Source organism: Danio rerio, chromosome 2 (genome assembly GCF_049306965.1).
Source record: "Danio rerio strain Tuebingen ecotype United States chromosome 2, GRCz12tu, whole genome shotgun sequence".
NCBI lineage: Eukaryota > Metazoa > Chordata > Actinopteri > Cypriniformes > Danionidae > Danio > Danio rerio.
In genome coordinates, this window is record NC_133177.1 from 47967815 (window position 1) to 47985532 (window position 17718).

General features: G+C 36.5%; 1 protein-coding gene across 3 annotated transcripts in view; it reads left to right on the forward strand.

The window, feature by feature from the left end:
• ece2a (endothelin converting enzyme 2a) overlaps window positions 1–17718 on the forward strand; it is a 142967-nt gene that overhangs the window by 33380 nt on the left and 91869 nt on the right. The window contains exon 1 of one of the 3 annotated variants that reach the window (XM_073929735.1): window positions 4001–4299. The exons of the other annotated variants lie outside the window; for them this stretch is intronic. The gene's annotated coding sequence lies outside the window, so the exon portion shown is untranslated. Of the gene's footprint in view, window positions 1–4000; window positions 4300–17718 lie in introns of those variants that run through there. 3 annotated transcript variants of the gene reach the window in all.

The following is a 17718-nucleotide window of genomic DNA, read 5'->3' on the forward strand; positions in this document are numbered from 1 at the left end:
CTTAATATAAATAAGGCAGATGAGTTATAAAAAATTCACCCCCTCACAGTTGTCATGAAGGGTAATATTAGCAATATGAACCAAAATCCTTCTTTGTACCAGGCTGTAAACACCTTTTTTCTGCTGTAAAGTTGGTCATTTAAACATTGGAGTCAATAGAAATTTGCTCTATAATGGAGCCAGGACAAGCAGAATTTCGATGAGTTGCAGTTTTAGTTACTTCCGTATTAGCTTCACGAGGGAGAGCGGGAGGTTGCTGCTTGGTTTCAACTAAATTTTTCTAGTTATACAGAGTTTAACTTAATATTTTTAGTATAAGTTTAGATGACTGTAAATGTATAAATTGATTAGTCTAATCACTAATGCTTGACTTTTAATTGAACAAAATATTTACTTTTGTGTCCATTTCACATCAGTATAATTTTCAAGTGTTTTTTTACACTGTTTTAAACGACAAATCAAACAAAGTCTTTATCTCTCCAACTCACATAGGCTCATCCACAGAGATAACTTCAGGAAAGATTAACTTAATCAGATCTTTTGTTATGGAAGACTGCCAGAGACTGACTTGAGAACCAGATTAAACGTATCGAGGAGCTGTTGTCTTCTTCTTCCGCCTACAGCCTCTCACTTCCAGCTTAAAACCAAAACTGAAAACTTGCTATAAGCTAAACAGAAAGGACACTAAATATGTAAACAAGTCAGGAGTGTTATATGTTTATTCAAATCCATTTGATGTTTGAAAATGAATGCTTTAAAGTTGATGATAGAAGCCAGGACGTTACATAAAACATGAAAAGGAAACCGGTTTGCGAAACTATAAAGTGGAGTCAGCAAAAAAGCTTAACGTTTGATTATTGCTGTTTTAAATTAGACTAAAGAAACTAAATTGTCATCCACTCTGCAGATCTCTTGCACGCCTCCGTACTGGACATAACCCCGTCCGTAATTTTTCCTTCTTGACTGATTTCTGTGAGCTTCTGTAATAGTTATAGATTTGGTCATGAACATGGTAATACGATGTGTCAATTAATATCTTGGGCAGGGAAATGTGCACTGCTACATTTATCCGAGCATGCATTTAGCACAGGAGGCAATATTGTAACAAGCTGCAGGGCATCACTAAAGCCAGAAAATGTTGACAGGCTGGTGTTCCTAGCAAAGAACTTGAATGTCTAGTTTCATCCGAGTTCAGATAAGGAGAGAGTTCGGTTTGTGAAAAGTGCACATTATTCCTCTGTTCTTGTGTTATTACACTGCTAATTTTTGCTTTGTTGTACACTGTTAAGTAAGATCTTTAGGTTTTTGGCAAAATAAATATGTTGAGAATGCATAATACACTCCCATGTCTCTTTTTGATAAAGATTGTTAAGTGTGACGTCACGCAAAGCAGCTTCCGGGTCCAAGCGCTCTATTCAACTGAATGGGGAGACTCATGAAATGGTAATAATGTTTACAAGGCAATTTAATGCTTTCGAAAATCACGATCGCAATATATGTGTCCATGCCTAATATCCGATGGCCAGAAAGTGATAATTTGTGTAGAAATTTATAAATTTTTGGTATTTGTTATGCAGCAAGCCCAGGGATTGTTGTGTACACCATGACTTTATGTAAAATTAACTTTAATGTGTGAAAGGAATAAAACGTGATCATAAACGAATGATTTCTCCACTCAAATGAATAACGGCTTGGACCCGGAAACAGTATTACATACGTCACAAACACGTCACCACTTAACAAGCGGATACCGTGATATTACCGTCACCGTTCAAAAGATGAAAAATACAGTGATATTAATTTTAGGTCATATCGCCCACCCCTACATCATAGGTACCCTTTAGAACAATATGCCTGAAATTCTCGGTCAATAACAAAATAGCATTTATTGGGCAGGTGGGTACAAACATAGGCCCTATTTGGTTGAATTTGGCTAAACAAGCATATACAATAAAAGTAAATTATTGCACTTATTTGTGATCGAGATATTGCATATGTTATTATCTTAATAACTATACATTTTTATATGATGCGCAACTAAATGTTAGATTTGTGAAAGACATTAAACTTAAACAAGCCAGTGAAATTTGAGTTCTAGCACTGAAAGGTCCATGTTTGAATATAAGTAAAAAAGGCCAAATATTTAAACAAGCCAATATTGCTGAGCTTTTAGCACAAAATTAGGGAGTAAAACTGAAATTTTTTATTGAAAGAAGCAGAATAAAATTTTAAGTGAACAAGTACTGTAATCATAAACAGGCCAGTAGGTTTTAGGCTTTAGCACTCACATTTTAGCGTAAACATTGTTTAACTGCAAGATCAAAGTTTAGTTAAAAACTGCAAATGTAAACCGTATTAGAAGGAAATCTTGATAATGACCTCTGTTTTGGTGAACACAATAGATTAATGCCTGTATTGCTCTGTATGGAACATTTATTTTTGCATCTGTTTTTCAGTATAAATTTCAAGTGTTTTCACTCCGTTGTAAACAAGTAGTATTGACAAATCAAACAAAGTCTTTATCTCTCTCCAACTCGCATATGCTCACACAATACATTACAGCCTGTATTGCTCTTTATAGAGAGGTGGTTTATTTTCATCGGTGTTGTGTGTTATTAATAACTTCTGTTGTAAGGTCACAGGGTCAAGGCAGAATCACGAGCTCGTGTGCAAGTCAAAGTGCAGAGGTCAGAACTGAATTTTGGGTCAGTGTTTTTGCTTTGTGTGCACTAACATCACACGTAAAAGATTTATTGATTAAAAACCTCTTTTCAAAGTCAGCTTCTCACTATGACTCATTTTGTATAATAAACAAATCATCCTAATAAGAACACATCACCCAAAAATGACAATGTTGTCATCATTTACTAACCCAACACTTGTTCATAATGTGTTTGAGTTTTTTTAAGTGCTAAAAATATTAATTTTCAAGAATGTTGGTCACCCGTGGCCATCGACTTTCATAGGACTTTTCAAAATAATTGTATAATTAAAATACAGTTTTTATTTTATGTGTGTGTTAAACTCCAAAAAACATTTGAGTTAAGGAAACATGAATATATATTTTAAATGAACAATAATTTTAAAATGTCTAATCTTTCAAATCATGCATATTTTAAGAAGCGCGTGAGCGTGTGTGCACGTATGTTCCTTGCATTACTTATGTTATGGGGACCAAGTGTAGCAGTCAATTTTTACTTTATTTTAGTATTATTTTAGTTTCCATGAGGAAAATGGCTCATAAATCACACAGAATTATGTATTTTGAAAATGTAAAACTGCAGATCATTTCCTGTGAGGGTTGGGTTTAAGGGTAGGGGGATGGAATATACAGTCTGCACAATATAAAATCTTAACGTCTATGGGAAGTCCCAATAAGGATAACGGTGTGTGTGTGTGTGTGTGTGTGTGTGTGTGTGTGGGTGTGGGTGTGGGTGGTTTATGAATTGTGAGCCAGGAGAAAGTATTAGGGATGAGATTAAGTTGTTCGAGCTTGTGTGCGTGTATGTGTGTGCGCTCGAGTCCAGGCCAGAGACTAAGCATTACATCATCATCACAGGTCATGAGAGATTCTGTACTAAGTGACACACAAACCAGATTCTCTCTCTCTCTGTCTCTCTGTCTCTCTGTCTCTCTCTCTCTCTCTCTCTCTCTCTCTCTCTCTCTCTCTCTCTCTCTCTCTCTATTGAATGTTCTGAAATCCACACAGATCTTTCAGTCTGTACTTGAAATGGTATTTGCCAGTTGTTTTCAAAGGTGTACATACACTAGTGCAGAAAATGTATATTTATTATCATTTTATTTCCCCTAAATGCTGATGCTGAAATCATGGTTGTGCTATTAGTCGACTATACCTATATAACATCGCAGTTAAAGCAAACCTCTCTGTACATGTTTCATTTTTACAACATAAAGACCAAATAACTAGACCACTCAATTGCTATTGGTAGTTTAGCCACCAAAGTCTGTTCGTTTTGTTACATAAGCAGCAATACAGAGCAGAGAGGATTCTGGGAGATCCCCTCCGGCAGGACATGGTTTCATTACCAACAACAGCACGCTTACTGTGAGCAAAGACTCGTGGGAAATTCAGCCACTGGTCAATGAACACTGCAGTGGTTACAGGTAGAGAACAGAGATGAAATGTAGAACTTCATCAACACTTGTTTGTGAAGTTGCATTAATATTCCTGCAGACTTCCTCACAGTAAGGTCACATCGAAGTTAAAGAGGTCTAAAGTGTCCTCTACACCTCCTTTCATCCCCCTTTCTTCCTCTCTCTGACTGTGTACAGATTGTGGTGAGTAAGCTCTTTAATCTCTCCGTCCTGCTCTCATTCTCTCCTGCCGTGAGTCGACTGCTAACATCCCCTCCAGCTAAACAGTCCGTGTGTGTGTGTGTTCAGAAAAGCTCCTTGACTCTCATCAGGAATTCACCTAGAGTTATCTCTGCACCAAACGCACACATACACACATTTACACTTTCTGTCGACACTTTCGATGATGATTTATATCACTTTACAACACTGGGGACATCCTCGTACTTGAAAACACACACTTATGTTGGTTTTAGTGGTTTATGAGGACTCTCCATTGGCATAATGTGTTTTGTACTCTAAAAATTGCTTATATTGGCAGTGTAACTCGTTACAAGTAACACGAATTGCATTATAGGGTTGGGTCGATAGACAATGCCATCGTCCATCGCCGATGGCCTATAGACATCACAATGCTGAGCCGGCATCGCGATCCCCCACCCCCATTGCAGCAGCATTCCACTCCTTAAAAATTCACACATTTGCACTTATACATCTTAGTTTTAAAATGCCATTTTAGAACGAAAACGTTCCACATCCACACTAACGTTTCATCTTGCATTTCTGAAAAGCCCTCCCTCCACACTATACTGCTGAAAACGCACATCACTTGACCACGCACACACTCTGTCATGCACTGCAGTGTAGGCTATGCGAGCGTTTGAATCAGCTTCTGCAGTCAGCAGGTGCTTCGAGCACAAAATCCCAGAGAGCCGTGCACATCAGACAGCTTATTAAGGATGTACCACTGGATTGCGTCTCACTATTGTTGTTAAACGTGATTTTAATTAATTTAGTCTCTATCTAATGACTCTTTGGCCGTTTGAATCCATTAGGTAATGTGTCACAGCATCAGTTGACTGCTTTAATTCTTCGCTTTCACATTTGTACTTGGTAGTTTTAGCGAAGACCTCAGATACTGTAGATTGGTTGCTTTTGGTTGTGCACCTTTTTTATCAGGTTTGTCTACGCCATTATAATGACACAGATCACTCTGCCTACTCATGCTAGAGTCCCGCAGAAAAAGTAATTGACTGGTGGGAATTTGTGTGTAACTTATCTTCATTTATTTATGATTTGGTAATGAGTAAAACAAAGACCACGCAGGTCAGGTAGTTGAAACGGTAGGCTACAAAAAATTAATTTGTCAGGAATTAATTAATTATTTGTAAAAAGTTAAATCACCATCGCCTATGACGACGATGCCATTGTGAAGTTTCACATTAGACATCGTACAATGCTAAATTGGTCGACATTGCCCAACCTTATTCCGTAATAATAATTCTTTCTTTAATGTAACGAGTAAAGTAACATATTGCTTCAAAAAATTAAGTATTGATATTTGAGTTACTTTTTAAAAAATGAAATGAGTTACTTTGATTAGAAAAAATAAATTGCTGAATTAAAATTAACGTTAAGTAGTTAATTTTAAGTTAACCCTACTTAAGGAAAACCAATGCAAAAGAAACCCAAAAGGAACGTAACGCATTACCTACCATAAAAAGTAACTAAGGCAACAAGTTATTTTTGCGGAAGTAACTCAATATTGTAATGCATTATTTTCTAAAGTAACTTTCCACAACACTGTATTTTGCCTTAACTTATCCCCATCCCTAAATCCAACCCTCAGAAGAAAACTGCAGCAAATTTCTAATTTTGTATCATAACATTAACAGAATTACAAGGACATGGAGCATCTTGTAACCTATGGACATACATATTTGTCTCCTTGTTCTTTCATTCATGTTCCATTGGCTTAGTTCCTTATTTATAAGGGATCGCCAAAGTGGAATGAACCGCCAACTATTCCAGAGTTTGTTTTACGCAATAGATAACCTTCCTGCCACAACCCAGTACACTCATTCACACATGCACTCATACACTACGGCCAGGTTAGTTCATCCAATTCACCTATATCGCATGTCTTTGGATCTTTGGAATACCCGGAAGAAACCCATGCGAACATGGGAAAGACATGCAAACTCCACTGAAATGCCAACTGACATAGCCGGTGGTCGAACCAGCGAGCTTCTTGGTGTGAGGCAACAGTGCTAAACACTGAGCCACTGTGCCACCTGTGTCCTTGTAAATGGCACAAACGTCCAGGTTAAACATGGCATGAAAAGGTGTGAATGTAGATAGATCCCAAACATTTGGCTCTTTAAGTCATTATTTTTTATTCCCTATATATTACAATCTGATTTATTCTTGAAATCCTGGTGGTTGATTCTTTGTGAAAGCAGTTTGAACAACAATGGCAAGTAGAAGGCAACATTGGTCTAAATTTGGTCTAAACTTAGAGTTCACCAAACTCACTGCTGTTCACTGAGTGTAACCATAGATACAGGGACACTGGAGCATTTTAAAGCAGCGAAGATCAGCTGGTTTGTATATAAACTGACATATGAGTGATGAATCGTGGCTTTAAAACACTCCAGTGTTCCTATATCTGTAGTTACATTTTGTAAACAGCATGGAGTTTAGTGAAGTGATGACCCTCATGGCCCATTAAAGTCTTTTTTGTTGAGCATGTGAACACAATAGCAAATCAGCACTGTTTAAGAATGTGCTAAACAGCACTCAAATGTTAGTGGGAAATGGAGGTTTTTAAATTTCAGTATTGGTTAATACCAAATTCCAGCATTGTGACAACCCTAATCTTAACAGAGTTGACATATAAAGAAATATAGCAAAAGACTAGGACAATTTAAAAAAAGGAAGTGACTTGTGTTTGGACAGTGCTAAACTATTAAAATTGTATTTGATTTGATAATATACTGGAAAGAATTTCTTTTAGCAAACAGTTTTTTCTTTTATTTTTTCAAAAGCAAATTTGTCTCCAATAGAGGAATAACACACATGCAGTGATTCAATCCCCACTCAGCAGAAAGAGACACATGCGCTGTTGAGAAAACACTTAAAGGCTCCCTTGTGTTCTTGTGAAACTAGCATGTGAGAAGTTGTGATGATGGTGTGCTTGTGTTTGTGTGTGTGTTTGTTTGTGTGTATGTGCACAGAATGTAGCTTGGCAGGAGGGTGATTGGAAATGTTGTTTTGGCTGCTGCACCTCTCTGTCCTCTTCTCCATTGTCCATCTTTATACCTTGTATGTTTATAGATGCTTTATATTATTGCATCTCTTAAAAGCTTTACGTGTTGATTCCAGCAATTTCACAACCAGTATTTTACTTCCCAAATTCCATTTGGTCTATTTTAAAATAAAAACTTAGTGGAATATTTTCTACATGGATTCTTTAAGCCTGTATATGGATCTACATCTGTTTAATTTTCATATGCATATATTATTATTATATTATTTGTATTTCTTTTTAATAGAAAGAGAGAGAGAGAGAGAGAGAGAGAGAGGTAGACTTTGAGTTTGTTTTTAATCTGTGAACCGTGGCATTGACCCCTGACCTCTGTCACAGTGATTTGAAACATCTTACACTGAGAGTGACCTGACAGTCAATTTCACGCACACGCATTTGCATTGATTACGTCTTGCTGACAAATATCAGGCGGTCGCTGATGTCTGTAACACTGAGAGTTACATCTGAGTTCATTATCATTATCAGATCAGTATGGGTGAATGGTTCATTAAAGAATTTAGACTGTGTGTTACAGATAAACAGACACATCACTGCTCGTAGTGGAACAAAACGTTAAAGGGATAGTTCACCCAAAAAATTAAATGAAAGATATCTTGAAGAAAACTGTAGCCATTGAAATCCATATTAGGCATCCCTTTTAATACTGGTTTCCTTTTCTAAATAAAGACAGCATTTAATAGAAGAAAGAGACTTAAATACACTGATAGAGTTTGCCGCAATTTTAGTTATTTACTGCAAAAAAATAAAAAATTGACCCACTGCATTGTGGGTCATTTTAAAACTTCAACAGTAACCTACTGCATGTTAGGAATTTGCGGTATTCCACTGTAATCAAAGTAATCAAGCACTGCTACTGTAGTTGAATACAAAAATGAGACCATTGATGAACAAATTAGTCACTTGTTTAGAATTTATTAAATTCAGTAGTAAATAATAAAAATAAAGGTTTTGTACTGCTAGTGTAAAATGTCAATAAATTACAGTAAATGCACTGCAAAAATTGTCACACTGTAAAATTTAAATATGGTAAAGGACATTTTACCATTAAAAGAAGTTGCGGTAATGCTATTTTACTGTAAAATGAAATTGCGGGAGGGCCTTGCTACTGTAAAACACATTTACAGATAAGTTACTGTAAAAGGCCAGTTGCAGTTACTTGCTGGCAACAGTGCTGCCAGTAAGTTATCACAAATGCTAGTGTAAAATGTAAATAAATGACAGTAAATGCACTGTAAAATGGTCATACTGTAAAATTTTAAATATGGTTAAGGATATTTTACCGTCAAAAGAAGTTGCGGTAAGGCTATTGTACTGTAAAATGAAATTGCGGGAGGGCCCTGCTACAGTAAAACACATTGGCAGGTAAGTTACTGTAAAGAGATAGTTGCAGTCACTTGATGGGAACAGTGCTGCCAGTAAGTTATCGCAAATGTAAGTGTAAAATGTAAATAAAATTACTGTAAAAATTATCCTACTGTAAAATTAAAATACAGTAAAGGATATTTTACCACAAAAAGAAGTTGTGCTAAGGCTATTTTACTGTAAAATGAAATTAGCTGTGTTTCCATCATCCTGTGTTACTGTGCATTTTGAAGTATTGTATGAGAAACGAGTGATGGAACTTCCAAATTGTGAATAAAAATTCCTTAATTTGCAAAAAAAAAGTTTTTATTTTCGCTTGAGGTGGAATTGTACCTGTGCGAAAGAGGTTTCATGCGAAAAATGGAGCTGGGAACTCATTTACCGAATAAATTGTGAAGTAGGGAACATTACACCCACTTCAACAATCAGCTGACTCCTTTATGCTTGCCTTGTTTACGGTTACTAGGTTACCAATACTACAGTCAGTCACTCTAACAGCTTGATGGAAATGCTCCTTTTTTCTTTTCTTTTTTCATACTTTGAAAGATTAGCTTCATGTTGGGATTGAAAAGGATTTAAACTTTAGGATGAGCTATCTTTTTAAGTTTGTGTAGGTTCGCTCCGGGGGCTCTGGTTTCCCCCATAAGTCTAAAGACGTGGTACTGGTGAATTGAATAAACTAAATTGGCTGTAGTCTATGTGTGTGATGGTGTATGGATGTTTCCCAGTGATAGGTTGCAGCTGGAAGTGCATTCCGCTGTGTAAACCATATGCTGGATAAGTTGGTGGTTCATTCCGCTGTGGCGACCCCTGATGAATAAATGGACTACATTAAAGGAGAATGAATGAATGAATGAATGAATATCTTTTCAAGGCACCACACAACTGAATAGGGTAAAATCAACTACAGTTGTAGTCAGCCAGTCGAATGATCACATTTATAATTGCAAGGATTTTTTTGTATGTAATGTTTGAATATGTAATATGAAAATAAGGTATTGTTTAAATAAATATGCACCAGTTTACATACATTTCTAGCACGACAATCTGAACATTGATTTTTGGATCTCATTTTTAGTACTTTAAAATTGCGAAAATACAGTGAACTGCCAGAAAAATATACATTTTCTACATTTTTATAGACTAAAATATGTATTTCTGTGTGGAGTTGTCATCTTCTTCCTATGTTCGCGTATGTTCCCCCACAAGTCCAAAGACATGCGCCATAGGTGAATTGAATAAACTAAATTGGCTGTAGTTAATGTGTGTGAATAAGTGTGTATGGATGTTTCCCAGTACTGGGTTGCAGCTGGAAGGGCATCCACTGTGTAAAACATATGCTGGATAAGTTGGTGGTTCATTCCACTAAGAATGAACTCTATGAATGAACCTTTAGAATACAAATGAGAATAAAGCTGAAGTTTAGTATAATTGCTGCTGAAGTGGACATTTCTGGGAAAACAGCCTTTAAATATCTGTATTGTAAATTAAATCTACAGTCAGAAACTAAAGTGTGAGAAGTATCTCTTATACACACGGTTATAGTTTTAGCACTGCTGATGATGGCTATTTTTTCTGTCTCTTCACTCCTGTGTTTTCATATGTTCCTGTGTATCTGCTATTCCCAGCATGCTTTGAGAGGCTGGTAAACAAAGCCCTGTGGGAGTCGATCTCACATCACCAAAGCAACGGAGCCTCTCCCCTCCGTGAGGCTGACATTTCCGGGAACTATACGAGACCATGTGTACGTGAGAGCATCTTTATGGTTCTAACATCAAGGAGAATGTTAATACTGTAGAGGAAAACATGTGGAGCTTTTCCAGGAAACCACATGCATATTCAGAACATCGATATCAGTCACAAATCTGGAGAAATGTGGCGGTAATCTCTTATAGAAATATTTATTCTCTCATATAGATGCTGATCTGCACCTCTTCTTGAAATTTCATTACAGATCTGCAGAAGTTGCTTTATCAGTTGTGTTGGACCAGTACCAGTAGGGTTATACTAATATTGTTTATCATAGAAAAGAAAGCAACTGGCATATCTAAAGCAATATGCAAAATACTTTTTATAAGCAAAATAAAAAAATAGCCAAAATGTTCACTTTTTATCCGAAATAAATAAATAAATAAATTTGAAATGAAGGCGTCATTGATTTTTCTGAGGTTTTTGTTTCCTTTGAAAATGTAACTTTTAGAATATCACAAGTATTTGTATCTTGTATTTTATATCAAATACACACAGTAAACTAATTAGGTCAAACTTAAACATACACTACCTGACTAAAGTCTTGTCATCAATCCTAGTTGTAAGAGCCACAAATATTAACTTTACTTAGTTGATCTTTGGAATAGTGGTAGAGGTTAGATTTTTTCCAATGAATAATTTGTTAAACTGCATTTCCGATCATCACAAATACCGCAGAAGACCTAATAGAACCTGCATGAACTCATTTTTTCATAGAAATCAGTCAAGTTTGGTGAAGGAAAAGTCATGGTTTGGGGTTACATTCAGTATGGGAACCCTACGTGCTTCTTGGTTGGCCTGTGGGCGAATAAACTTCCTGTCCATTAATGAGATTGCAATTAGACTTCTCATTTAGTAACTGCCCAATAAGGCACTGTTGTTGTGAAGTAATCTCAACACAATAAGCAAACAATAGTCCAAGGGACTATCTTTGACTCATGGCTTTATTTTGGGAGGTATGCGCTCATGTCTTCATTGTGCCAGTGTTGCGTAATATATTGAAGTTTCATGCTCCACTTGGAATGACATCATGGTGCTAAATCTTTTACACTCTCTGCTCTCCTCAAGGATAAGGATAAAATGATCCTCAATTATAGAACGAGGCAGACTGGTTTATGCTTGTAATATTTTGGCACGTTTTTATCAGGTTCTGTCCTAGGGAGCAAATAACCACATTTTTTCCTGCTTTCTGCAGAACAAATGAATTACAAATATGTAATAATCAGGTTGTTGTGTTGGTATTAATATCAGGATTTTGTACGTGAGAAATTTGTGTGTATGCAAGTGGTCTTTTTTTAATGCTACACTGCATAAAAATATGATTATATTTTATAATGATACAGTAATAAAACAATGTTTTCACACTGGATGTGTGCTTTAATTTCAGCTCATAGTTTATTTTGGGGTTATTGTACTACAGTGCGAGACGGATTTTTTTCTACTTTATTGTTTTTAATGACCAGTGTTGGGCATGTTCCTTTGAAACAGTGATTAGTTAAAGTAACTAGTTACATAATTATAGAAGTAACTAATTATTAGTGAAAGTAACTGTTGCGTTACTTTAAAACAAATCTGATTTATCAAAGGACTATAAAATAAATATAAAATCTTGTACACTAATCAACTCTATTTTAATGTTCTTGTGGGACAGTTAGTATGTTTACATAGACACCAATAATAAGTTTTAATGAGATTAAGACAACACTCTGATTAAGAGAGCAATTTTTAATTAATTTAACCAGATTAAGGTCACAGTCATACTAAAGAGAAATCGAATTAAGACATGTGGAGTATGCCGATTTTAGTCGCATTATTAAAGTATAGTACAGAGACATGTAAACACCTTAATAAAACTATTACTGTCATGTAGGACTTTTCGCTGTTTGACACTCTTTGCACCTACCGAGTCCAGACCACAGACACCTGTATCGTAAAATGCTAAGTTTTTTTTTCTTCCATTTAGCATGCGGTATGAACTTCCATTAAAACAACACTTTTCCAGCAGTTCATAGTTGCTTGCAATATCTCTTTTGTCATGGGGCCATGCATAAACTGTTCCCGAATGAAAGGTAGAGTGCCAAACTGCTATTAAAATCAACAAATCAAAGATAAAACACCCGAAATTGCATGAAACTGTGGCGAAAATGCAGATAGAGTGCTGACGCAAGGACGTTAATAGAATTATGTGCTATAACATGTAAAACGGGATCATGAAAGGAACATTTAAAAAGCAACTCATGTAAACGCCTTATTATTGTTTTAATGAAATTAAGGCAAATAATTTGATTACTGATGTCCATGTGAACGTAGTCGGTGTGAAAGACAATGTCTTCAACTATATCTAAATATTATTTGTTTAATTCTCTCTGAGTAATGTTTGCTGTGGAGAAAAGTTCAGTTTTTCTTTCCTTTGATGTCGTGGCTTCGTCTCCTCCTTTGGTAGCAGAGCTTATGTTATCACCTGCATAGCCACTGTTTGTGTGGCAGCATGTGATGTGCTTCATTAGATTAGAATTGCTTGTCACCGACAGAGAGACTGCTTTTTTTCCTGGGCATAAGTTGCACGATACATCAATTCTTGCCTTTCACCTCAACAAGGGAAAAGTAGTGCTTTTATTTCCAGGTTGCAAATGCTATTTTAGACTTTGTTGGAACTGGTAGACACCTAGTCGTTGGCATGTGCCACTGACTGTGCATATGCTTGTGTGTAAGCAACCACCCTACTCTGCCTCTGGTTGGCAAATTATGAAAATGTACTTAGCCAATCATTACATTCTCAGTTATACTACGTTCATAGATGCACCAATCACAGTGTTTCCTCTAGGTTTTTTTCCAGCTGTGGTGGCAGGCCTTTTTTTTACACAGATCTACCAAAAACCTGTGGCGTTATTTCAATGACAAATGTCTTGAGCACAGTATTAGAAGTCAAGATTGCATTTATGTAATAACCTACATGTATGAGCACGTGAATCTCTTCGCTTGCGCCTCGATTTCCTCTGTTCGTGCACAAAACTTCTTGCACGCCACCTCAAATATAAGCCACTTCAAGAGCGCGCAGATCTTCTTGTTCGCTCTCAAACAAATGCTGCTGAGTGCGATTTGGTGCGTTTATGAAAGGAGTATGTCTCGGGCATTTATTAGATATGCTAGGAATGTTTTTGAATGTCTCAAATAGATCTACATAATAGCATTAATGCGTCCTGAAGTAAAGTAAAACGGTCGTGTTTGCTGGCCTCACGCATCACTCACCTGTCAGCCAGCCAGTCAGTCAGTCAGTCAGTCAGCACGTAACCTGAAAGGATTAAACAAATGACGCACAGCACTACTACGGTTACAGAAAAGTTTGCGCTGTTATTATTCACTTACCCTTTAATACGTTTTGGTGCAATTATTACCCGCTATTAAAAAAATAAAATGTTTTTTATGAGAAGCTGTAATGTAGCCATGGCGGGATGAATTTTGGCGTGGCGCCCTGTCATGGAAGAATGAATGTAGCGGAAACCATGAATCGTAATAAGTGGTTGGTTAGAAAGAAAGGTCTTTCTCCTCTGGCCAAACGTCTTGTGCAGAGCTGCAGTCTAGGTGCTGGAGAGCACTGGATGTCAGCGAAGACTCGTCTGTCCCTGGAGTGTCATAGGAATCAGTCACATGCTCTCCACTCCTCCAAGACCACCACAGCAGCTGCTCAGGATACGGTCTGGTCCAGGATATGGAAACTTTGGGATCAACTCATCGCTGGTCTTCGATCACATTGGTGGGGCTGCATACTCTGGGGCCTCGGAATGAGTATCCCCAGGTGGAGATAAAGAATTAAGAGAATAATTGGTGGCGCTGCTGTTTATAGTCTATATAAATGAGATGCTAAAAAAAAAATTGTTGAGCACATTCATGCATCATACCACTATGTGATGCATTGAGTGTATGCTTAACTAAGAAGATATGTCTGTAATCTAGTTTTGAATTGGGAGTGTGTGTCTGAACAATATAAATGATAAATTATCTTAAATGAAACAAATACATTTATAGATTTGGTATGCAAGTATATAATTTCACTCACCTGGGAAACGGAGGCAAACAGCATGTCATTTCATCTGATAATTGTAGGAAATATTAAGGCATTTGACTGTGTAAAGCCACATAAAGCAAAACAAAAATATGATGTATATGCTGAGTTCAGTGGCTAATCAGCCGGAATCAGCTGAGGGGAAGTGACTGCAAACAGCGAAACCTAGCTGTCACTCAAGTGACCACGCCCACTTAATTATGCAGACTTTATATAAACAAAACGTTTGAGTTATAAAAAAATATTCACCCTCCTCACAGTTGTCATGAAGGGTAATATTAGCTATATGAAACAAAATCGTTTTTTGTACCAGGTTGTGAACACCTTTTTTCTCTTGTAAAGTTGCTGATTTTAACAGAGGGCTTAGCGGAATTTCAATGAATTGCAGTTTCAGTTACTTCTGTATTTGCTTCATGAGGAAGAGCGGAAGGTTGCCGCTTGGGACTGAAACACAAAAGAGTGCTGCGAGAACACTGCGAGTCACATGACAAGAACTGACCGAGCAGCTTTATACATTGCATAGAATATGAACATTTCAGTACACTAATTACTTCAGACAAAGACAGAACACTCAAACACTGCAGTGCTTTCTGATTTTTTTCCATAGTTAAGCAATGTTTTGTCAGCTCGTCATCCATTCCGTGGCAACCAAAAGTTTGGGGAGCACTGCCTAACTTTATATTCAAAGAAATGGAAGATAAAGATGCCTTTTTAAATAGTAAATAAATCTGTGCTTTTGAAATGAATGAAGAGAGCAGAAGTCAACGATTTATTTTAATTATTTAGCCTGACATGTTTACTGCTTTAAAAATAAAACATCTTGTTCAATGGGGGAAAAAGATTGTTTATTACCTAGACATTAAAAAAGAAAATATTTAGAGCAGTAATCATAATTCCATGATGGTGTGAAACGGGATATTTTTATCCAAAGTTATCATACGGTCAGAATCTTATACTGACCCATGTCTACTTCAGACACACATTGCTGGAAGTGTATGGCACGTTCTGCTCGAGTCTCCTGGTCTCATGATGTTTGTCTGGGTTGTCTCGTGACCGCCGGAGATGTGGATTCAGTTTTTCCGTCTCTCTCTGTGGAGGAGAGAGTGAGAGAGCAGGGAATGGAGGAATGCTATGTGTGATATGCTCGGCTAACTTAAGCTCTCTGTCCTGTTAGTAGTGGGTCTGATCTGAAAATACCCGAGTCCTCGATGCCGCAATAAAAGCTCTGAAGAGAGAGGGAGATCCAGGCTCGAGGCAGCGGTAAAAAAGGTCAAAGGCCATGTGATGTCATGGAGAGAGCGTACACCAGCAGTGTTTATGAGAGAAGATACTGTAGCTTACAAACACACACTACCTCTTGCTACACTCTTTTTTTTACCCTCTTCACTACTGGCATTTACACCACCACAATGACCTTTGTCCTTATAAGCTGTTAACACCCGTGACGAGATACTGTGTTAATAACAACTTAAACCGCACACAAACATTTCTCGTTTTGTTTTTGTTTTGCTTTGCTTTGCTTTGCTTTGCTTTGCTTTGCTTTGCTTTGCTTTGCTTTGCTTTGCTTTGCTTTGTTGAGCTGAGTTGACTTGAGTTTTGTTTTTTGTTGAGTTTTGTTTTGTTCAGCTGAGTGAAGTTGAGTATTGTTGTTGGGTTTTGTCGAGTTTTGAGTTTTGTTAAGGTGAATTTGTTGGGTTATGTTTTGTTGAGTTTTGTTGTTGAGTTGAGCTGGGTTTAGTTTTGTTGAGTTTAAGTAAGTTGAGTTTTGTTCAGTTTAGTTGTTTGGTTGTTGAGTTGAGCTTTGTTGAGATGGGCTTTGTTGAGTTAAGTTTTGTTGAGTTGAGCTTTGAGACGAGTTTTGTTGAGTTTAGTTTTGTTGTTTGGTTGAGTTGAGCTTTGTTGAGTTGAGCTTGTTTGTGTTTAGTTGTTGAGTTGAGCTTTGTTGAGTTCGGTTGAGTTTAATTGTTGGATTGAGTTTTGTTGAGTTGTGCTGGGTTGAGTTTTGTTGAGTTTAATTGTTTTGTTAAGTTCAGCTTTGTTGAGTTATGTTTTGTTGAGTTGAGATTTATTGTTGAGTTTTGTCAAGTTTGAGTTGAGTTTGTTGGGTTACGTTTTGTTGGGTTTTGTTGAGTTTTATTGAGTTTAGTTTAATTTTGTTGAAATGAGCTGGGTTGAGTTTTGTTGAGTTTGTTGAGTAAGTTAAGTTTTGTTCAGTTTAGTTGTTTGGTTGAGTTTTGTTGAGTTGAGCTTTGTTGAGTTGATCTTTGTTGTTTGGTTGAGTTGAGCAATGTTGAGTAGAGCTTGTTTTTGTTAAGTTGTTGAGTTAAGCTTTGAGTTTTGTTGAGTTTAATTTGTTGGATTGAGTTTTGTTAAGTTTTGCTGGGTTGAGTTTGTTGAGTTTAATTGTTAGGTTGAGTTTTGTTGTTGCGTTATGATTTGTTGAATTTTGTTTTGTAGACTTTTGTTTTGTTAAGCTGAGTTGAGTTATGTTTTTTTGAGTTGAGGTCTGATAAGTGTAATTGTTGAGTCGAGTTTATGTTGAGTATAATTGTTGGGTTGTTTTTTGTTAAGTTAAGCTTTGTTGAAAATAACAGTTTTTTTACATTTGTTGTTGTTTTGTTCTTTTTTGAGCTGAACTGAGTTTTGTGCTCTTGAGTTTTGTTTTGTTAAGTTGATTTTGTTGATTTGAGCTTAGTTTTGTTTTGCTGAGCTGAGTTTTGTTGAGATTTGTTTACTTGTTTTGTTGATTTTTTTGAGTTAAGTTTTGATTTTGTTGACTTATTTGAGTTGATTTTTGTTGAGTTTTGAATTGGCTTTTGTTGAATATTGTTTTGTTGAGCTGAATTTTGTTTTGTTGAGCTGAGTTTTGTTGAGTTTGTTGACTTGAGTTTTGTTTTGTTTTGTTGATTTTTGAGTTGAGTAGTTGATTTTGTTGACTTATTTGAGATGACTTTTGCTGAGTTGTTTTGTTGAGCTGAATTGAGTTTTGTGTTGTTCAGTTTTGTTTTGCTAAGTTGAGATTTGTTGAATTAACTACTGTTGAGTTATGTTGAGTTGAGTTTGGATTTGCTGAGCTGAGTTTTGTTGACTTTTTTTGAGCTGAGTTTTGTTGCGTTGAGTT